Source organism: Acomys minous (assembly GCF_964271855.1).
Source record: "Acomys minous genome assembly, chromosome: 15".
Classification (NCBI taxonomy): domain Eukaryota; kingdom Metazoa; phylum Chordata; class Mammalia; order Rodentia; family Muridae; genus Acomys; species Acomys minous.
Window position 1 is genome coordinate 43,901,614 of NC_140497.1, and position 24,675 is coordinate 43,926,288.

General features: G+C 40.1%; 1 long non-coding RNA gene across 1 annotated transcript in view; it reads right to left on the reverse strand.

Moving 5' to 3' along the window:
* Window positions 1-23,459, reverse strand: part of LOC311584864 — a 134,074-nt gene extending 110,615 nt beyond the window's left edge. The window contains exon 1 of the long non-coding RNA XR_014775021.1: window positions 23,363-23,459. This is a non-coding gene — a long non-coding RNA (uncharacterized lncRNA). The remainder of the gene's footprint in view (window positions 1-23,362) is intronic.
* Between the last annotated feature and the right edge of the window lie 1,216 nt (window positions 23,460-24,675).

The following is a 24,675-nucleotide window of genomic DNA, read 5'->3' on the forward strand; positions in this document are numbered from 1 at the left end:
CAGCTCTGTGTTCGTTTCAGAAACAGGCCTAAGGGAGAAAAAAGCTGGTGTTGGCTCACTGTTTCATGGAGATTTCAGTCCAGCAGAAGTGGGAGGAAGGGCGGTATGAGCACCTTCGTCTGAAGCAATGGGGCTTCCTACAACAGCTGTCCATACAGAGATTAAAAAGGCAGAGAGTGCAGAAACATTATAGTTTTCAAAGCTCCTCCCCTAGTGGCCCCACTTTCACTAGCAAAGCCCCCACCTCCTAAAAGGACTGCAACTTTCATGATAGCTTACAAGCTGGCATCTAAATATGCAAACTCTGAAATGTGTGTGCGTGTATGTGCGTGCGTGCGTGCGTGCGTGCGTGCGTGCGTGCGTGCGTGCGTGCGTGCGTGTGTGTGTGTGCTAAAACTATATTTAAGGCCTGCTCTTTTCTGAAGGGAAACCAAGGAAGAGTGTGTCTGGGGAAAAGAGGAAGTTGGGAATGCGGGGAGGAGGGAAACTGCTATTGGGATGTAATGTATAACAGAAGAATAATTTTTTAAAACATACATATGTCCTTCTCCTTTGTAAACTTTCTGAACATCTTAGCAATTTTTAATTTTTAATCCTGCATAAATATCTATATTTATCTTAGAAGTTCTGAGTATTGCTGAATGATTATTATTCAGTCCTCTACTGTTTACTTATTACTGTTTACTGTTACTTAGGATACTTATGTATCCTAAGAACTCAGAATCACTTACTTCAGGTCTGCTGACCCAAAGGTTACTTCCACATTCTAGTTTTTTTCTTATAATACTTCAAGATGATGCATTGTAGATAGTTATAGGTAAGTAGTATTTATAAAAGTTACTGACTTCTAAACCATAAATATCATTAATACTAAAATGAAAATTACATTTTATTATAAAGCATAAATATAAGAAAAACTATGTGCATAAGAATGTTATCGCCCTTCTAGTTGCTCAGATTTTCAAATTACAGATGTAAGAGCAATGGATATACTGTATTGATTTTCCTCAAAACTATCTTTCAACTAGCAGCAGATGCTTTCTGGTTCTAACTTCAGATCTTGTCACAGAGAGGACCATTCCTTAACCATTTCCTCTCTCACAACTACTAAGCTGAATCTACCATCAGCTCCTGGATGGAGTGTGCTGATTTTTTGTTTGTTTGTCTGTTTGTTTGTTTGTTTCTAGTTTTTTTCCTCCTAAAATTTTATCCCATGGCTAGCAGCAAGGTTACCTTTTTAGGAATAAGTCAAATCATATCTCTGTCCTTTACTCAAGCTTCCTAAGGTTTCCTAATGCTCTGAGTAAAATACAAACAGCTTATTAAAATGCCTCAAGAACTTGGTTCTTCTCCAGATTCATCTCTGAAATTTTCGATCCCATGCCAGGTTCAAAGGTCATCTGGCCGTGCCTCAAAAATTCAAAAATTTCATGTTCATCCTCTTTCTCAGGGTTTTATCCATTTTTGTTGTCTATCCTGGAACATCCTTGCCCAACCATTCCACATGGCAAACTAATGTGGCTCACTGCCAAATAGAACCCTCCATAGAAAAGTCTTGCCAACCACTCTACCTGTTAGGATTCGCTTGCCTTTCCCACTGCCCTCTCCTGGTTTGTTCCTATCCCCTCTTCAGATAGCATCCTGTCACATGCTCTACTCCTCCCTTCCAGAATCTTCCATATACAGTTATGGAGACACAAGGAGGAGACTGAAATGGGAGGATTAAATGAAGAAGAGGGAGGCAAGGAAGGGAATACAGAGAAGGACAGCGAACACTAAAATCCATTTGAGGGGTCATATAGAAAGCTACTACAATAGAAGCATCTTAAAATACCACATACTTATATGAACATTTTTTTACATGGAATCACCAAGTAACAAGGAGACAAAGCTCCAACTAGACATCTCTTAGTAACCACGAGTGCCAGAAATGGCCTACATGTAATTGGGTTGTTGGCCAACGGGGCCAATGGAAACCCCCAAACAACTCAGGTTATTGCCGAGGCTATTGGTTGCTCTCCACAAGCTGATGATGAGGTCCTACAACACTTACATATCTCACTAAACATGAAGAAGTCAACCTGGTGTCTAACTAGATCCTTCCCCCTCCCTGCCCCCCCACTTACTATCATTCATGCTTCTGGAAGGTATTCTGCATGCTACCAGAGGAGAGCGGCCAGCACCAACCCAGCTACAAACCCTTCAGTCTACCTAGGTGGCCTACCTGCATGATTTGCTGTCACAATAGCAACACAAAAGTTATGGAAGTAACCAACAATTCTCTGATTGGATTTAAAGGCCACCCCACAAGATGGAACCCGTGCCTGACACTGTTTGGGTGGTCAAGAACCGGGGAGACTAGATAGGCCGTGGACCTAGGGGAAAACCAAATACTACTGTTAAGAAACATAGAAACAAAATGACTACTAATGACATTCTGCTATACTCAAGATCAGTGTCTTGTCCTGCAGTCATCAGGATATCTTCCTCTTGTAGCAGATGGGAACAAATACAAAGACCCACAACTGGACCGTGTCTCCATAGTGAACAGCCTTGAAACACTCAGTACTGAATAGAATGTCTTCATCAAACCCCTCCGCTCAGGGTTTTCACCTCTCATTGCAGCCCTCCAGAAATACCTGGCATCCACAGGCCCTCTATGTGCACTCCCTATGAGAAGGTGTTATCTATCTTAATGCTAAAGTCTTTAAGAATTGATCTTGGTTATACGTAAACATGTGTTTGTTTTAATCCTAGGTATGGGATATCGGGGCTGCTCCAGTTTGTCCACAGCTGATAGTCGCCTCCTGAGAGGGCACGTGATGCTCGTCAGCTGTGAACTACTTCATGCGGGGCCATGGTCTTTGTCAGTAGGGATAAAATCCAGACCCAGAGAGAGACTGAGGGCTCTGAGCAAGAAGAAGGTTGATGGTGCTTCCCCCTACTGCTCCTGGTTGACACAGTGTGATAAGAAGAAGTTGGAGAAATCCTGAAACAAGGATTGGACTTGCCTCAAGGAACCCAAGGACCTAAACAGCAGGAGTTAACTAAGAACTATGTTCCTACTCCCCACTAACCTTCTTCCTCTCCTACCTAGTGTTGAGGTGTTGGAAGGGGTTGAGGTGGAAAAGGGAAAAAGAGATATAATGAACCCAAAATAAAAATGGATTTTAAAAGTACAGTTTGCCTGTTTTCAGAAAGCATCTACTTGCTAAACAACAGCAAGTCCCTTAAGCAATCCGTGCGTATGGCTACTATAAAATATCATTGTATGCTTTTTATGTCTCCCCTTTCCCAGAATTCACCAAATTGCAGTTTTTCATTACACACGACTGCTGAATTGTTTCTGTTTATTGTGTGAGCTCCACTTTCTTGCATTTACGTCTGCCTACAAGCCTAAGGGCCCTCGGAGATTCCTTTCTGTCTTAGGAAAATTTGCTGGAAATTAAAAACTTTACACTACGTTTAGATCCAATTTGATTTCTCTTTGCATAAAACAACCTCATATTAAGATCAATACAATTGGGCAGGGTGACTAATTGCTTTCAGAGCTCCTAATTTTCTTCGATCTTACTTTCCCTGCACTATGAATTTTGAGAACATCAGGAATTCATCTACTTTTTTCAGTGTTACCAAAATTCAGGGAAGGCATATAACTTCCTACTAACGGCTTAGTGACCGTAAGAGAAGAAATGCTCATCATAATAGAAGATACACCATTTACTGCAAAAATGTTTCATCAAGAAGAGAGAAAAACAAAAGATGGTATAAAGGGGTGCCACTCTTTATCCTCAGAATGATAAGGTTGCCATTAACTTCATTCTGAACTGTAGTGTGATTGTTTAATAATTCTTGTCTTTCTACCAAGAAGAAACTTGATACCCTAGCATCATATTCAAGGGGAAGAGGTCCCCATCAATCACAGTCATAGGGAAGGGGAATGGGGTGAAAGCAGGAGGGAGGGAGGAATGGGAGGATGCACAGGATGGGATAGCAATTGAGATGTAATGTGAATGATTTTATTTTTCAGTAAAAAAAATAAAAAATAAAATAATTCTTGTCTTTGGAGGGCAGTGGAAGGATGGATTGGCTGCCATCCACTCCCATATCCAGTGCTTTGCATTGGTTCAGACCATCTACTCCAGCTATGAGCTGCTGGAGTGCTTGGAGGAGGAGTGACTCCTGCCAAACCAGCTAGCATCACTGAGTAGGGCCTATCAGGTGCCCAACTTAGAGCTGCTATAGCTGCTGTAGCCCAAGCTCTTTGCCCTCCAAACTACAAGCACAAAAGGAAGCCTCAGGGATGCCAACATCAAGGGCAGGGCAGGGATGTGTGCAGCAGGCTGGACCTCATCTCGAAAAAACAAAACAAAACAAAACAAAACAAAAACCCAGCCTCTGGACAGATGCCTTTCCTAGCCGCCACAAGATACCTGACTCTGGATAACAGCAAGATACCTGAAAAGAGAGTTCTAGAGATGACCCAGTATATATGGTGCACCAGAAACCAGAAACCTCTATCCAGAACAACAACTTGTTACAATGAATATTTGCACATAAAACTGTTTGGTTGGGGGGGAAAAAAACAGTGCACCACATTGCAGTTACCAGTGCCACTACAACAAATGAATCAGCACTGGAGACGTGGGAAAGATGGAGGAATGGAGAGGTGCATGTGCAGTGGAGAAAGGTGGACTTAGTGGTGCACCTGGGAGGACAGGTGGGAGAGAAGGCTTCGTGTTACCACCAAGGGCCATGCAGGTGTCCGTGGTCAGTGCTGCCACATGACACCACGTTGAAGTTTGTAGGCTATGCTCCTACCATAGCAAAACACATGTTGAAGTGGGTGGCCTGGGTGGTCACGTGAGGCCAGAGTGATGTTTGTGGTCAGTGCTGCAAATGAAGTCCATGTGTGGGTCTATGGCCGTACTGCCAGTGACTGTGTTGCTGTTCAAGGCTGTCTTGCCACCAAAGGCTCTATGGAAGTTCATGGGCCATGCCAGCTATGTTTCTGTGACTGGCCTGTGCATCCATCTGAAGCCATGTTGATGTTCTTGACCTGTGCTGCTACAGAGGGCTGTGATGGTGTCTATGGCCCATGCTGTGCCAAAGGGCTGTGTTGATGTTCATGCTCTGTACTGCCACTAAAGAACATGCTGCTGAGATCCGTGGCACATGCTGATGCTGGAGACCATGTGGATGTCCAGGGTCCATGCTGTCACCAGACATGGTGTGGAAGTCCATGATCTGATTCTCCTGCTGACTTTAAAGGGCTAGTTTTGCAGGGACATTGATGACTGCAGACTCATGAGTTGACAAAGAAGAACATAGAAAGCATCCTTGACAATCCAATTCATATTCCCATTCTACCCCAAAGAAAGTAACAGCCTAGACAGGAAACCATCAAAAAGAACTCTTAGTTAGTTAGTTAGTTAGTTAGTTAGTTAGTTAGTTAGTTAGTTAGTTAGTTATCTACTTATTTAAGCTCCTTAGAGCCTGATCCCAGCCCCTGCCTCCTCTCCTCCCTGTCCTACCCTCATCTCATTCCGCACTCTTCTTCTCAGAGAAGGGAAGGCCCCCTAGTGGTATCAACCCACCCTGCTACCTCAAGTCACAGCAAGACTAAGTCCATCCTCTTCCACTGGGGCCTGACAAAACAGCCCAACTAGGGAAAGGGATTCAGTAGCAGGCCACAGAGTCGGAGACAACCCTACTCCCATTGCTAAAGGACTCACATGTTGACCAAGCTGCACATCTGCTACATATGTGAAAGGGGTCTGGGTCCAGCCCGTGCATGCTCTATGGTTTATGGTTCAGACTCTGTGAGTCCCCGTGGGCCCAGGTTAGTTTGCTCAGTAGGTCTTCCGGCGGTGTCTTTGACCCCTTCGTCTCCTTCTATCCTTCCTCCCACTCTTACACAAGACTCCCTGAGCTCTGCCTATTGTTTGTTTGTGGTTCTCTGCATCCGTTTACATCAGCTGCTGGATAAAGTCTCTCATAAAACAGTTATGCTAGGCTTCTGTAGCAAGCATAAAGAGTATCATTAATAGTGTCAGGGGTTGAATCTCTCCCATGGGGTAAGTCTCATGTTGGGCCAGTCATTGCTTTGCCATTCCCTCCATCTCTACTCCGTCTTTACCCCTACATGTCTTGTAGGCAAGACAAGTTTTGGGTCAAAGTTTTATGGGTGGGTTGGTGTTCCCTTCCTTCCACTAGAAGTCCCACCTGGCTACAAGAGATGGGGACTTCAGGCTCCTTAACCACCACCACCCCCGCTGCTAGAAGTCTCAGCTAGGATCATCCCATAGACTCTCAGGAGCCTCCCCTGTCCCAGAGATGCTCTCACCAATTCTGTTCTCTCTCCTGGTCCTCCTTCCTGACCTCCCACTCCTGCTCTCCAAGCACCTGATCCTCCTCCCCTGTTGCCCTTCTTACCCCCTGTCCCACCCAGTTCCTCCCTCCATCTACTTCAGATGTCTTTTCTCAGTAAGATTCAGGTAGCATCTTCCCTTGGGTCCTCCTTGGTTTCTTTAGGCCTGTGGATTATAGCATGGTTATCCTGTAAAACTTTATTAAATATTGTCGAAGTAAGACTAGGTGTGGGAAAGGACTCGGCTTTCTTTAAGGATAGATATTGGTAGTTTTACCATGCTCCAGTGAGTATTTGCACAGCACAAACTGTACTTGTGTTATTTTTTTTTCTTCGTCACGTTGAGCATGAGGGGCATGGTGTAGGAGTAGGTCTCAAGGATGGGAGGGCACAGACGTGAGAGGACTGGGAAGTGAGTATGATCAGTGTGCATGATGTGAAATTCCCAAAAAAATAAAAAATAAAAAAATAAAAATAGTATGCTGAAAAATGAACAAAAATAATAATGAGGAAATAAAAATAAATAATTATCGTCTTTGGAAAAGTTGTCTGCCTTTCATTAGTTTGGTACTTTGTGTCACTATTTTCCTCTAAACACACGTAACCTATAACCATGTCAGGTAGATGGGACCAAAATTTTGTATGGCTATCTGACATATCGTTTTGAAACACGGGAGGGCACAGTGCCCATGGATATAGAACACAACATGAAGCATCTTTCCAACATACATCCATTTTATTTGACAATCCATGTAGTTTCAGCTGAAAATAGTCTAAGTAGTTCTGTATTGTGAGTAAATAATATTTGTTGAATGGAAAATTTATTTGTATATTTATGATAGGACACAGGCCTCCAAGACCATCACTGTTTTTACAAACCACGTTTTCTCTTTCTCTGGGGAGAATTTTCTTTTCCTTCCCTCTTACTCTCACCATCTATCTTTCAATACGGTTTTGCAGGCGCTCTGTGCTTACCACAAGGAGCAGGGAGTGTACGACTGCAAACAGAAGCAGAGGAGCCTCCACACCTCTTTCCTATAAAAGCTGTAAAGTCCTTGGAGAATAAACAGAACTTGGGACACATGGTGGAAAGAATCTTTGTTGCAGAAATTTCAGTTAAATGGAGTGCTCTTGAACTTTGACATCAGACTTTTAGAAAACAAAAAAAGGTCTGGCTTGAAAGAGAGAAAATATAGAGTCTCTGAGATTACAGAGAGCAGAGAGCTGCCACATGAGTAGGACCTGGGGTATCAGCAACAACCTGAAACCTGTGGCAGGAGGTACGATGCCACCTCCCGACCTTGGCACCAAAAAAATGTCAAAGATTCTGATGCAACTCTGTGGGATGGAGGAAGCCTGAATCTACTACAATTGCATTTTCCTCACTCCAGGAAGACAGGGTGGAAAACAATAATGGAATTCAAGAAAATACATTTATGCATTCTGGGAAATACACTTACAATCCTTGCCTGCCTGAATGTAAAGAATGGTATTAATGCCAATATGGTCTGTTGGTTAAACTATAAAAATCTACTTTAATGCCTATGAGAATATTTTTGATTATATATTAGGACATAACTGAAGGAAGGCTGAGCATAATTCCTAGTCTCAAGGAACAGTGAAGAATATATATATAAATAATGTTTTTCAGGTGCATAGCAACTAAGAACATCTGGCAGAAGATGTGTTGTTAAGACAGCGAAGAGGAGCATAGCAGTTCCATGATGGGAGCTACTTGGAGATACAGTACCTGGTCAGGATCCATTCTTGCTAGATGATATCTTCCCCGTGAGTCCTTATGCAGTAGAAAGAGCAAGAGAGCTCCCTTGGGTATTTCAGTAATCCCAATTACAGGCCTCCACCCTCATTATTTAATAACCTTCCCAAAGGCCCTTCTTTTTAAAAAATAAAAAGATACAGCAGTTTTATTATCTCTTTGATAATTTCAAACATACATACAATCTGTATTACCATATTCACCCATCTATTCCCCCTTAATTCCTCATAGATCTATCTACCCTCAACTCCTTGTCTTCTTTTCTTGTTTGTGTTGTTTTGTTTGGTTGGTTTGGTTTGTTGTTTTAATAACCTACTTGGTGCAATTTGTGCTGCTCATATACTCATAGGTATGTGGTGATCCACTGGTGGTGTGTAGTTGACATATCAGGGCCTAAACCCTTAAACAACACTGATTTTTTTTTGTCCTCTCCCAGCATCTGTCAACTATCAAAAGCTCCTCACATAGGGGTAGAGGCTAAGGATACCCTTCTCATGTGCAGTGCTGGGATGTTAACCAATTTGAGCTTGTACAGGTAAACGCAGCTGCTGTGAGTTCCTGAGTACAGTGGGCCTGTTATATCCAGAAGATGCCATTTCTTTCATTCCATTCCTCTTCAGATCTCTGACTCTTAAAATCTCGCTTCTACCTCTTCCACCATGGTCCCTAGGCACTGGAGGAAGGAGAGTGATGTAAATGTCCGACTAATGTCTGAGCCATTCCACAAACACATACTCTCTGTGCTTTGAACAGTCGAAGGCTTCCTCATTAGCTCCCATCCATGGCACAAAGAAGCATTGCCGGTGAGGTCTGAGAGCTGCACTAATCTACACGGATGGAGATAGGAAATTAATATTGGAATAAATTGCCTAGCTAGTGAAAGTGTCAGAACAGTACAGATACAAGCTTAGAGGACAGTTTGATACTATTTCCATTCAGCAAAACAAATAGTAGTGAGTCTACCCTCAGGGATGGGGAGAAGACTATGAGCTCCAGAGCCACAGGTTCTTGGCTGGACTTATAATCACAAGCATGCATTTCTTTCTAGAGAACAGACTTTATTTTTTTTGCAACTTTTTTTTCCTTTATTAATTTATTCTTGTTACATCTCAATGGTTATCCCATCCCTTGTATCCTCCCATTCTTCCCTCCCTCCCATTTTCCCCTTACTCCCCTCCCCTATGACTTTTCCTGAGGGGGATTACCTCCCCCTGTATATGCTCATAGGGTATCAAGTCTCTTCTTGGTAACCTGCTGTCCACTCGGAGAACAGACTTTAAATCCAATCAGAAAGTGGTTGGTTGTCCCCATAACATTTGTGTCATTATTGTACCCATAGGCTTGTCTTGCCACCGTGGTTATTGTTAGAACTTACAAGGTTCACAGTGGCAAATGACTTTTCTCTCCCAATAGCCTATACAGCACCTTCCAGTACTAAGAAAGCTAGCCTACAGAGAGGAAGGTTCCAAGTCAGCACCAATTTGATCTCTTTGTGTTCTATGAAAGGGTTATGGTTTCTTCAGCAATGGGGTCTTTCCATCAAGATCTCATGGGAAAACAAGAGCAATAGCGACTGCCTACAGTTTTTGTGGGATCTCTGGCATACTCCCAAACAACAGCTCAAAAGGGGGTATCCCACACCTAGCACTGAGCTTCTAATTTGGGTGTTTATGAAGGCCTTGCCTCTTAATATGATCACACTGAGGTTTGGGTTCTAACAAAGGGCTTTTGGAGAAACAAAAAAAAAATATTCCCCAAAAAAATAAAGGCTGTTTTGTTTTGTTTTGTTTATTTTTTTAAGATTTATTAAGACTTGTGGCTTTTTGGTAATAAACCTGTGGTGGGGAATATTATAGACTCTCAGGTAAAAACTGAATACTGTTGTTTAGATAACTTGACATAGCATCAAGATGGTGTCTCAATATTTGTGTTCATACTCACAGGCAAACCTTAGCCAAGGAAGTCTCTCTTTCCAGTGAAGTGATTAACACTCTGCATAAGATGCTGTGAATAAAGGATGGATGAGTGTCCATGACCAAACATAGTCCCCTCTAAGACCCCTCAGGAAGCAGTGTTGAAAAGAAATAAGAAAGAACATAAGAGCCAGAAGATACCCATTGGTGGATTGGCTGGCCTGCAGCCTATAAGTTGCTCCAATAAATTTCATATGAATACATATTCATTCCACAAGTTCTGCATCTCCAGAGAACTCTTACTAAATGCAGTCACCATCCTGGTTTGTTTTGTTCTCGTTTTGTTTTCAGATGCTGCCTCTTGAAGCGCATGCTGCCCTCAAACTCACTCTGTAGAGCATTTTTATCTCCTCTTCTCCAGTGATGAGATAATCTGTGTATATATCACCACGCCCAGCTTCAAGGCCACCTGTCCTTCTAGCATGCACTGACCCTATGCTCAGTTTTTATTGTTGTTCAATAGTCAACATTTTCTCCCTCGCTTTTCCTGTTGTTTTTGAAAAATTGGGAATTTTCCTTCTCCAGGCCAAAATACTAACATTTGGAAAAAGAGGAAACACAGATCTCAGCCATCCTTAGCTATTTAAATGAAAGCAGCACTGGCAGAAAATGTAAGACAAAAAAAAAAATGCCAAAACCCAACTTCAGATTAAATCCCCGGGCTCCAAAAGCCTTCAAGCTGCCTCTGAAATGATTGCTAGTAAAACCTCAGAGCAGCGTGCTATCTGCCAGGCTGGCTATGGCAGTAGCACAAGCCATAAATAGAGGATGCAAAGGACAGGAAAACTCATATGAAAACGCAACAGCCAGCGTCTAGATAATTAAGAGTTGACCATAAATACCTAAGCAATCACAGAGCAAATGTGGCCCTTGAACATCTTGTTAGAAAATAGTTTTTGCTTTATGAAATTTGTATCTGCTTTCGATAGCTTGAAGTTTGTTTTACAGAATGATTTTCAGGCTGGTAAGAGAATGTGAGCAACAAGAAGGCCCAGTTTGCACAAGCACGCACACGTGCATACACACGCACAAACACACACACACCACCACCATCAACAACAACACCATCAACAACAACACCATTAACACCATCACCATTAACACCATCACCACCATCACCACCACCACCAACAACAACAACAACACCATTACCACCACCATCACCCCCACCACCACCACCACCACCACTGTCACCACCACCACCACCACCATCATCACCACCACCACCATCACCACCACCACCACCACCACTACCACCTCCACCACCACCACCACCACCATCACCACCACCACTGGTCCCAGGGCTTTGTGCCCATGGCATTGACTGCATACTTGGAAAAGTGTTTGTTAGTCATTCTGTGAAAAAACCTCTTTTACTCCATCTCCTAACCCAAGAACGAGATTCCATAGCACACTTCATTTCCTTCATTAAAATAAAACTGCTGTTAAGGGCAGTCACATATTTAAGCTACTCTGAACTCTCATAATACCAAACACCAAGCACTTGACATTAACAAAAGCACTCTTTCCGGAATCTCTAATGCTCAAGTTGTGGGATGTAATTTGATGGTAAAAAGCAAATTTAGAATTGGTTTACGAGTGGGCTTTCGGTCCTTCTGAGAGCTGACATTAAAGAAGATGGGGAAGTTCATATAAAAGTCTAGCTCTCTGGATTCTCTTGAAAGAAAACCATGGCAAGGCAGCTCCACAGTCCTCCCTGGCACTCATCTGCTAGAAATTTGTAAGAAGATTCTGTTCTTAAATAGGCACAGGCCACCAGCTCACCACATTTACCAACAAACCATTCTACTCCATTTGCAGTTGCTTCATAAGCCAACGAGGCATCTGAGCTCATGACTCTAGCACAAAAAAAAATATGTAATTACTCCATCAAATATACAGTAGTCACAAACAGTAAATGAAGACAGTTTGAGTTGTGAATGGCATCTACCAACCTATAAGTTCATGCATGCGCCACGGCTACATTATATGAAATCCACAATTGTGCTCCAGAGAAATTGGTTATGGGTTATTTTAAGTGAATTGTTATCCTATTTTCAAAACTGCAGTTAAATATTTATGTATGTCTGACCCCCGGAAGAAGACATTAGATCGTGTTATAGATGGTTGTGTTTCACCATGTGGTTGCTGGGAATTGAACTCAGAATCTCTGTAAGAGCAGCCATCAGATATTTATAGTTTGTTGACTGGAAGCCTAGAGTAATGGATGAGTATCACTGCAGTTTTAAAATAAGGAATGACTGAAAAAGACACCCAACACCAACTGCTGGTCTCCATAGACATACTTGTGCATACAAAGCTGCCCACAAGCAGAACCCTCGTACATGTACACACAAAGACAATTGGCACAAGCACCACACACAGAACTTATCCAATAAAATGTGAATACTCTGATGATCACAGTTATAAAGATATATAACTAGGCTTCTACACATTAGTTCAGAAACTTCTAGAAGCAAATTTTCTCAGGAAAACACTTCTTCCCCTTAAACTCTTCCCTTTCCTCTTCCTCTACACATTTTAACTCATGGAACTTTCTCAGGCTACAGTGACGTGCATTTGTCATTCTTTCAAGGTATTTAAATGTAGCCTTCCAGTGAGATAGCTATACTTTTTTTTTAAAGTGTTCTATAAAATAAAACTCAACATTCAGAAGGATGATTATTTAAAGATCAAATTTTGACCCTGCCAGACAGTTGCAGACATCTTTAGAAGGGCCCTCCTATGACATCACGCACATGATTCCTTTAGCAGGGTCAACACTACATTTGAAACTGTGTAGAACACATTCGGAAACAGTATCAGTGACATCAGTGGAGCAGCATCAGCTGCCTCATGAGGAGATCCCCTTCTTTTCCTTCTTTAAGAATTGTCACCCTTAGGGGTCTGATGGCTTCCCAAGAGCTGAACTTGATGGCTCAACCAAAATATGATAACTCTCTCCAAGAGTAGTGATAACTTCCTCCTTTTCTGTGTTGGAAATAAAGGCAGCAGGTGAATTATGACGTATACAGAGCACACATATGTGTTTGTTCCATCATTTCTCTTACTGCTATTCAGTCAGAGAAACCAAAGCATCCTGGAATCCCTGATTCACAGCCTCACCTCTCCCTTGACAGACCTCAGTGACATACTAGCTCGCAGACTGTGGTGTATATTGAAGTACTTGGGTCAGCACAGAAGCCCTGGGTGACACCCTTGCTGCCCAGACAGAAGCCAAGGTCATTGCAACACACACAGAGCCATGGTCCCGTCACCTTTCCAAGCTCCATACCCAAACTTAGACACAACTTTCGGTTGAAACAAAATTCTCCTGGCACCACTATCAGTTAAAGAACACATTAAAAACTAGACTTGCCCTAAGGAAATCTGGATCTAACATCTGGCAAAGGTGTGCCGGCAACCAACTCTGAGTGCACAGTGCTAAGGCTCAGTATAAAACCAGGATGATAATTTGCTGAGCAGATGTGTCTTTTATTACCATTACCTTAGTTAACATTAAAAATAATCCCCTTGATCTGAAACATAGCAGGAAAAGGTAACGCAATCTGGCATCACGCTTTCTGTTTTCCCTCTCAGCCTTGGCCTCAAGTTGTTTTTCTCCCTCAAATATAACACATAGTTTCTGGCTTCTAGGCCTTTACAAGTGTTGTTGCCTCTAAGAATTTTCTCACCTTTCTATTATCTTCCTGTGAGTCTCAAATTAAATGTCACCCACGCACCCTCCGTGGTTCTCAACCATCCTAACACTGCAACCCTTTCATTGCCTCCTGTTGCGCGACCCTCCCAACCATGAAATTATTTTCATTGCTACTTCATAACTGTAATTTTGATACTGCTAGGAGTCATAATGTAAATAACTGATATGCCACCTCCAAAAGGGTCTCAACCCACAGGTTGAGAACTCTGCCCTAAAACTTTATGTGTCTCCAAAGGTTAGCTTGGATCACCCTGCTGTCAGTTTTCAAACTAACCTGACCCTCCGATTCTGTTAGCCTTCTTCATCATCTGATGCAAGCCCTGACTATATGTCTGCCTGTCTGGGCAGATGAGGACAGCGCTGCCCTTGCGGCTAGTGTTGGCTATTGCATGCAAATGACAAGCACTCCAAAACTGTCCATCAATGAGATTTTAATGTAAGATATGGAACTCTGAAGCCGTTAGAGGAAAATGTTGGATTTAGAAGCGAGGACTTTGTAAATATGTGGTTCCTAGCTTTTATATAGCTACCTGAAGTCATGTTTGTACATATGACATGAAAATAGAAGTGAAACTGCCTACGGCAACAAAAGGAGCTAATGGAATGAGGAGGTGTGGAGAAAAGAAAGGGCATGTGGGGAGATGTGCACAATATACAGTGTATAAATGAATAAAAATATTCTTAAGTAACATGGTACTATGTACATTGAATACATAAAGTGAGAGAAAATAAATCATCGAATAGGTCAATCACTGAAAAGGTAGCTTGAGCATTTGCTTTAAATAGTAAAAGAAAGTAGATTGATTTCCCTTGCACCAACTTTGTTGGGCATGCATACCCATATATTATGCCCTTGAACCCTACCACTGAAACATAGAAAGCCCTTTAGCAGTGTATAAAAATGTTTGTATCGCATAAAGGAGTCATTCACCAGATTGACAAATATTAATAAGCTATGCCATAGCACAGAAAATCAATAGTCTTTTTCAAACTAGAAGCTTTGCTTACAGGACACAGTACAGAATTACTTCCAGTGGGTAAAATATTCTCTGAGTTAGAGAGGGCCATTTTTACTGACAAACAAATTTCTCATGATCACAGCTGTTCTGATCATCCTATTAGTTGCAGAAAACAGCAAGTACGATGTATATCACAATACAAAACTAGTCAGACATGATGTAAGTGGGGTCAGGATGAAAAAAAACATGGTCAAGGACCCTCATCCACAAATGTTAACTGTGAAACACTGACCAAAAGAAAAGTCCAAAATAAATTTAAAACGAGCACAAATCTTCAAGGGAAGTCCTTTGTAATGCCTTCCAGGCACTACACTTTTGAACATTACACACAGAAAAATATTATATGGGGGGAAACGTCACCTTATGAGTCTTTCCACGAGGCCGTTTCTGTTTTAATGGATGTCGTATACAAGGAAACAGTCTATGTAACAAAGCCACACTGAACACTATTGCTGGAATGCATCAGTCACTTCGGACTTCTCACTTTAATCTTTGGGGAAACACACTTCTACCTACTTTTACCAAGACACGCAAGGGGTGTTTCCTTCTCAATGTGGGATTTAATTCAGAAGACCCAGCCAACCTCACATTTGTGGTATTCGTCAGACAAACTAACAGGAAATGAAATGACAAAATACCAAATGAATGACAAGGACATTTCTATTCAAGCTATTCAAACACTGAAAATTAAGGGGAATAGGAACTTATTCAGTTTGCAATGGCCCTCTGCATTTTAAGGCTACATGGGTGAGTTCCAGAAGTAATGTGATGCTAAGAAGATGTGAGAAAGAACATATTATGGTGATAAGATTATAAAGATCATTTCTGTGCTTAGAGCAGGTCCTGCTTACTAGACAATACTGATGAAAGTGAAAATAACTTGTCTTTTTATGTAAAGTGTGGTTAGATCCTGCCTCTTTCACTTTACTGATTGCCAGGGAGACTGTCAGATGTATTTTGAATTTTTGTTTACAACATTGGATACATGCTGTGAACGTTCCTATGGAATACCACTTCCTACTTGTACCAAAAGTACAAGTTCACATGAACATACATTTAAAAATGATCCCATTTCCCACATTGGTAATAACAGGCACTGTGGTTTTCAACAACTTTGGCATATGCCATGAATAACTGCTTAATAATAACTGTACAGTCTTTCTTGCAATCAATTGTTCTGTTTAATAGGTCTAGACTGTGGCAAATTAAAGATTCTTCTAGATGGTGTGCCATCTCTTCTCTCTGGGAGCAAATTGGGGAAAAGCCAAAACTAAATTTCTTTGGATTTTTGGACAAGAGAGTTGACTTAAAAAGATTCATTCAGAAACAAAACATTTTCTCCACTCAAGAAAGCTGGGGGTGGGGGGCAGGGGAAAGAAAGAAAGAAAAAGGAAAAAAGAAAAAAAAGAAAGCTAAAGACAAGAAAACACTGGGCAGTTGGAGTGACAGCAACATTCACACATCCTAGATTCAACAAGCACTCATTATTTTGAAAGTTACTGTGAGGAAGGAGAAGGCTCAGTAGTAGACACAGTGCTGTTGCCAATGTCCTCTCGTGCTTTATCTCAGTCCAGGGATTACTAGTATCTAGGGGAGAGCTCAACCTGATCTTTGTTCTTGCTGGGCACAAATGAAGGCACCCATATCTAAACACTTAAGTTTTACACAAACCTAACACACTGTTCAGTTCAAAAATAGCATTCTCTATTGTTCTACCTTACAAATTGAAAGCTGTGGTTTGTGCATGGCTGAAGTGCAACTTTCATTGTGCATATATGGGAGTTCTCTTTATGGCCCCACAATGTGTGCATGATATATTTAAAAAAAAAACAAAATTAATTTTTAAATGTATGTGTATCTCACAAAATGTCTATAAATTGACTATTTATTCTGTTACTACCCACTACCCAGGTTTTTATGCAGTAACGTCAGACAAATCAGGAAATTCTTTAATATGTTTCCCTTTAATTTGGAGAAACTTTGTCTCACTGACACAATGGCAACTGTCAGCAACAACTTAAAGCAACATTTAGATTGGAAAGCAAAATGTGAATTTTTGTCTTTCTTACATACACATTTATATTATTACACATATATACAATAAACTACCTATAGCAAGAAGAACCATGATACAACCAGAAATTATATAAATGTTACTTACATTCTTAGTGTTTTGGCTATTTGTATTTGACAGCCTTGAAGAAAAGATCTTTCCTATCTTGGTGCATCTAAAATTCTGAATGTAAACCAATCTCCATTACATCTTGTCATTATCAACTTAGAGCATCTATCTAGACCTAAAAACATCTTAACCCCCTAAACAACCAAGCTTCATTGTAAAACTAAGCTACCTGGTCTTCAGCCCCATCAGAGACTTGAGAAGCACTCAGATATTAACATGGAGATGCCCATGGTAAATTATGCCCAAAATATCACAAAGCTGTATAATCGCCGACATAAATCTCTCAGGTTTCATGAGTTTCTAGAGCAGCTTGAAGACAGTGGTTCTCAACCTGTGGGTCACGGCCCCCTTGGGAGTCCAGTGACTCTTTAATGAGGTCACATAACAGATACCCTGCATATCCAATATTTACATTGTGATCATAACGGAAGCAGGATTACAATTATGAAGTAGCAATGAAAATCATTTTACGGTTGAGGGTCACCACAACATGAGGAACTGTATGAAGAAAGATTGAGAGTCACTGCTATAGCACATCTTAAGCTCTTATTCATTTTAATTTTTAAAACTGGCTGTTAACAAAGAGAACTAAAAAAAAAAAATGCCCTGCCTTGCTCAGTGCATTCCAATCTCTCTTCAGTCTCTTCTAATCAAGGACAATAGTCTACACTAGGTTCTGGATGATTAAGGAAATGTTTCTATTTCGTGTGATTCTCTTCCCTTTCAATGAAATGCCTCTCTGGTTACATTGGTTATGCCACCTGAAATTTCTTTTACACTTATTGCTAAGTTTAAAAAATTACAGTCATCATTTTTTGCTAAACAAAATGAGTAGCACACATTGAATTGTAAATTAATAATTGTCCACAATGCCCTTACTATCTGAGAACCAATATTTTGAAATCCAGTTAAATTGAATATTTATATCCTCTTTCTTATAAAAACAAGTGTTGAAATTTGGATCCTTAACCCAAAAGAGAAATTATATTTTCCCTTATTTTTAAACATATTATATGGCCATCCGTGGGGTCAACAAGTTTGGAATAACTTCTACCCCAGCTAATTTGCTTTCTATTTTTCTGTACACATTAATACTTTGATAGTTATTTTGTCCTTGCTAAATAGTAGCCATTATTATCTTTCAGTTCATTTCATAAACATTCTATATTTTATCCTATATTTATCCTTTTGTTGTCAAAATATCAATTATTTATCATTTACTTGAAGTTCTTGGTCCTGATATTTTTGGGGCACTTGTGACATTTTTCATTGTTTGCTTGTTTGCTTTACAACAGGGTTTCCTTATGTAGGCCAGGCTCGCCTGAAGATTGCAATTCTCCTGCCTCAGCCTTGAAGTTACAGAGTGCACCGGCCTCATTTCATGTGATTCTAATCAAGAATGTTTTTTACAGTTCAGAATATCTTCAGTTGCCAAAACCAACCATGAACACCAGTTGGGAAACATATAACATCAAAAAAACAGCAGCAATTCATTTCATCTTTGAGGTTGGACTACAATAAGCCTGTCAGAATTGTGAAGAATTGTGCTTAAAGTGAAATATACTTTTCTGCCATGTTTATCCCATGGAAAATTCTAATCACTGATTTGAATCGGATGGCAACTTGTTAGAAACAAGCTCAGTCATGTCTGGATATGACAGCCGTTTTCCAAAACCATCATCCAATAAACAGAAGAGAGCTCCAAAGACTTTTGACTTTTTCATCCAACTTTCAGATTTTATGAATACAGTTCTCCACAACTCCTAATGAGCAGGCCAGAGTTATGTTTGCTACCTCTGAGTGATGACTTTGGTAGGAACAGTTTTCTCTTCCATTTTTGTTACTTTAATTGACGGCGATAGGGTTTTTTTTTCCACAGAAAATTTGATATTGCAGATTTGACCTGATCAGTCCCAGTGTGATGTTCATAAGAATGATTTCAGTGCTCATTTTTCACTAAATCTTTAAATAAAGAATTTGCGACACCCTGATTGTGAGTTTTATGTGGCTTTTGCTCACTTTCCCAGCTCCCAGCTGTTTAAATGTGAAACATTCATCTGAACATTTCTTTCTGGTTTTTTTTTTTTAGCTTTATTCCTTTTTTAATTCCAATTTTGAATTTTATATTTTTATTGTGATTTCAAATTGAAAACTTCTTGCTGATCTAAAGCTGGAGTGAACACACTTTACCTACCGTAAAGGGTCAAGAGTTATTTTCAGCCTTTGGAGACAGTTAGTCTGCAAGTCTAATGTTAAGACATAAAATCAGTACTGAGCCTATTCATAAAAATGGAGACAGGCATGAATCCTGATGAGACTATTTGTAGCATCAATGGCAGACCACATTTTACCTGCTTGTGAATAATAATTTCTGACCTCTTGTCCCCCTCGGTCTTAGACCTAGGGGAGGGGAATAGGGTGAAAGCAGGAAGGAGGAACAGGAGGCTACAAGTGATGGCATAACAATTTAGTTGTAATCTGATTAAATTAATTTTTTTTAAATGTGAAAAATTAATTTCTGACCTCTTGTCTTTATTTATTTATTTATTTATTTTATTTATAAAATAAGAAAACATTATTTTCCAACAGAAAAGAAAAGTTAATGCAAATACAAGTCTAAAACAATTCAAAATCTGAAAGTTTTCTACAACTGACTTGACTTTATGATATAGATTATAATCATAATGAAGGAGGGCTATATACAAAATTATTTTCAGGATCCGCTATACAATGGGTATACAAAGTGTATCTGAATCTCCTTTTAGGGTCGGGTCTCATCACAAAGATATCTCATTACACATCTGCAAATATTCTAAAACTCAAATCCTTGATCCCAAGAACTGTCAAAAACTGAAATTCAGTTTGCAGTCTAATACTACTTCTCATGGGCTGTGGAAGAAGATCGGTCAGTAGAATGTTTTGCCTATCATGCATGAAGCCATGGGTTCAAACCAAGAACCATGTACATTTGAACTCATAGCACAAGTTTGTAGACCTGGGGCTTGGGAGCAGGGTGAAAGCAAAAGATCAGAGGCATGATGTCATCCTTGGAACCATAACAAGTTCAAGGTCAGCCTAGGACTGTTTGAGACTCTGTCTCACACAACAACAACAATGATTATAGCTTAAAATTACTTTTCACATCTGTTATCTTTTCTAATGATTTTTTAAAAATTAAATTGAAATATGTGAATAAACTATTTTAACTATTTTTTGAAAATATAATTACATATTATTAACTATTATATAAAAATAAAACTTTGCAATTAAAATATTCAATTTTCAACTGGCCACCAATATAAAAATCATTGTCATATTTCATGGGTTTCATTTAGCTCTAATATATAAATTTCAAAATCAGATGGAGTATTTAATATTGGAGAATGTTCTTTAAATAACATATACACACCAAAAAAACATCATATACTGGGCACAGATCCATAAATTTGAGCACACACATATAAGCCAAATAAGGCTGCAGCTTAAACAATAAAACATTATTTTCTCACACTTATGAAGGCTGCAAATTCTATATCAAGATATGTTCATTTTTTTATATAGAGGGGGGCTATGGGATGTAAAGTGAATAAATTAAAACATATTTATAGATTTTTGCTTGTGTTTTTTGGGCCTATGATCTATTTTGAGTTGGTTTTTAGGTATAAAGTAGAGAAAAATAATCATTCTTATTTTTTTGCATTTGGAAAAAAAAATTCAAGTTGGTCTGGTTGAAGAGTGGATGCTGTCCAAAACTCTCACAGCATCTCTTCCTCCTTGGAACCCTTGAGGCACTACAAAATACTAAAGCTTACAAATAATTAACTTTACATTCTTCAGGAGGCAATGAGTACATATGAACTTAGGAAGGCTGCAAGTTCTATATCAAGATATGTTCATTTTTCTTCTTGAGCACAATTACCTGATTATTGTCTCCCCTCTTTTCACTCCTCTCAGTTCCTCCACACCTTCCCTACCATCCAGATCCACTCCCTTTCTATCTCTCACTAGAAATGAACAAGATTCAGGCTGATCTCTGAGTGAGTCCCAGGACAGCCAGGGCTGCACAGAGAAACACTGTCAGAAACAAAATAAAGTATAGTTTATGGCCTCAAATCATCATATATAAGGAAAAAGGATTTAAATAGAGATTTATCTTAGGGAAAAGCTCATTGTATTGTATCCACCTTTAAATTGCTTCTTATTTATTCTCAAATGCACACTGAAAATGCTAGAGAGTGAATTTGTTAAAAGTTCTCAAGTTCAGAATAAAAAATTGAATTAATTTTTGCTCTTACTAAGTAAACAGAATTCAAGGAAGAAAGTATTAAGAGAAGATTATTCTTTTCTTCTTGAGATTGTAATGTTACAAAAAACAATCCTGGGACATAGTGAGATAAGCAAGTTCTGGTTACTGTTCTCTGGGGTATAAACATTCCATGAGGTGAGGCTAATCCATCCCATAGTAATTATGTATCTATTGACCCTGTAAGAGACCAGAGTCCAGAGTCAAGTAGCATTGTTCCCAAAACTCAAATTCCCATGATGTTGATAGAGACTCATCTATCACTGATACCAACTCTCTATAAACAGTTAACAAGATAAGCACCTCTACACAGTAGCCAATCGGTGACCTTCTTCCTAGCATGGACCAGACAGTGCCATTCCTGCCTCTAGCTCACGCCATCCAAGTATATCTAACATTTCATTTGCATCCAGATGCCCTGCTCAGTCTACCAAGTATTACATCCAGCTATGGACTTAAAAAAAATTCTCCTTAAGTTGGTGATACATCGGGAGGGACAGGATCTTTAGTAAGCACAATGTGGGTTGTCAGATATGCGCACGCGCAAAAGAAAGGATAAATGAAAATGATTAGGAAACTCAAATCCTGAGGGATCCCTCTTGCCCCCATTCGTCTCTTCTGATGCCGTAAACTCATGTCATCATTCTACACAGCTGGAAAGTATTCGTCACGCTCAACTTATAAATGTAAAACCTTTTAAAGTGACAAGTAACATTTTCCAAGTGTCTCAAAAATGCTAAAATAAAGAGTTTATAATGATACTCTTCTATGTTTGCAGACAGGAGCCTTATCAAGGTTGTTCTCTAAGAGGCTTCTCGCCCCCGCAGCAGTGGTTACAAACAGATGCTGAGATTGATAGCCCAAAATTGGGTGAAGCAAAAGGCATCTAGTGGAAAAGTGGGGGGAAGGAGAAAAGGACCTAGCGGTGACAGGAGCACCACAAGAAGACCAACAGAGCCAACTGACCAGGGCCCAGAGGGACCTGTGGAGTCTGAAGCACCAACCAAGGACCGTGCACAGACTGGACCTAGGTCCTCTACATAGATGTAGCCAACGGGCAACTCGGGCTTCATGCAGGTTCACTAGGAAAGGGAGCAGAGGTTGTCTCTGATATGGACTATGTTGCCTGCTTTTTGATCACATCCCCCTGACAGGACTGCCTTGTCAGGCCACAGGAGAAGAGGATGGATTCAGTTCTGATGCAACTCGATGAGCTTGGGGTGGAGGTAGGGGTCCCCCTTTTTTCTAAGGAATAGGAGAGGGGGTGGGGGCAGGGAGGGTGAGACTGGAAGGAGGGGGCCATGACCTGATGCAAAGTGAATTAATTAATTAATTAGTTAATTAATTAATTAATAAAAAATAACATGATCTTTTAAACAACAAGCTGTGGATCCCATGTACCTAGAAAATCATTCAGTGTTTTTCTCAAATATATGTGTCATTGACACCATTGATAAGTACCCTGCTAAACACAGCCCGGAGAATAAATGCTGGGTTTGTTCTCGCATCACATGTGCAAAAGAAAGCAGCAGTTCCATGTGCGAGACTGTGCTAAGCTATGGTCTGCCTATAAAGGACTATAGCCTTGTAGAACTAAAGGGATAAAGGGGAGCAGTCTAGGTACACACATAACACACACACACACATACACATATAAACACACACAAACACACAGCATGCATTCACCAGGCATAGTACTAGGATTTTCATTGCATATCAAATCACATGCACATCTAATTTGGCTACTTAGCATTCACTGGGTTTTAACAAACCATCAGTATCCAGCACACAGGAAAGACCTCTCAGGCAGTTTTGTTACTCACTGCCTACCAAAGTTTTCCTCCCCTGTGAATATGTTCAAGACACCTTGATATGTTAGTGCTTAAACTTTCTGCAGTGGTTGGCCAAACTCATCCCCATTCTCCAGTAAATTATGCAAGAATTAAAAACATAGTATCTTCTGTTTATTCATCCAGACCAGCACAATGTCCAGAAAGTAGGAAAACAAAATAAATACCTATTGCCTCCATGGTTGAATGGTGTGTTTGCAAGTTGTCTAACCTCCCTTGGTGTTGGTATGCTTGAGAGTAAATGAAAGTAATTATACTTCTTACTTCACAGGAATGTTATGAGGACTAAATGCCCCACCAATGCTGTGGTTGATAGTGGAGACCCAGTCAGCAATCATAATTCACTGATTAGAAGCCACCAGCCTCAAAGCCAGTTATTTATAGGAGGAGAAACTGCAAGAACATATTTCATAAGAGGTCTAGGTCACTGCTCTCAAAATAAGCAGCAAATAAATGAAGCCTCGCTATTCTGATAACACATACCACACACATGCACACTATACACACACACATGCACACAAACAACACACACTCACACACATACACACACATACACACATACCACACACATACACATACACACAGCATGCATTCACTAGGCATAATAGTAGGATTTTCACTGCATATCAAATCACATGCACATCTAATTCGGCTACTTAGCATTCGTTGGGTTTTAACAAACCATCAGTATCCAGCATTAGCAGCCAATAATATAGCTTTTGTTTATTGGAGGAAAGGGAGAAGTTCAAGTTTGTCAGCTGGACTTTATTTGTCTTCATTGTTTGGTTGTTTGGTTGATAGGTGGATGAGTTTTGGGATGGATTATTGTTTTTTGATACAGAGTGTCATGTAGCCCAGGCTGGCCTTAAACTCAGTATGCAGTCACAGCTAGCCTTGAACTCTTCTTGTTCTTCCTCCTAAGTACTGGATTTTCAATCAAGATTTAAAAAATAAAGATTTTTGACACTAGCCAACTACCAAATTAATTTGACAAAAAAAATTAACTTTATTCCATAATTAGAACTTGGGTTGACGTGAAGCGATGTTGAAAGGTTTGTGAATTCAAGTTGATTTTTATATGGGAAAAAAAAAACTTCCACCAAAACCACTATTCTAAATTGCCTTTGGTATATTTCAACATACACTGAACTCTTTGCAACAAAATCACTAAAAAACACTTTTTCTGGAAACAAGCAAGCAGTGCTCTTGCCTTCTCTCTCTCTCTCTCTCTCTCTCTCTCTCTCTCTCTCTCTCTCTCTCTCTCTCCCTCTCCCTCTCCCTCTCCCTCTCTCTCTTTTCCTCCCTCTCTCTCTCTCTCTCTCTCTCTCTCTCTCTCTCTCTCTCTCTCTCTCTCTCTCTCACACACACACACACACACACATCCCTAAGTTTGTTACCTAAATCACATGTTCTATCCTTAGCTGGGATTATAATTGTAAATTTTTGCTCCAATGAATTTCTTTTTCACACACACAAAAAT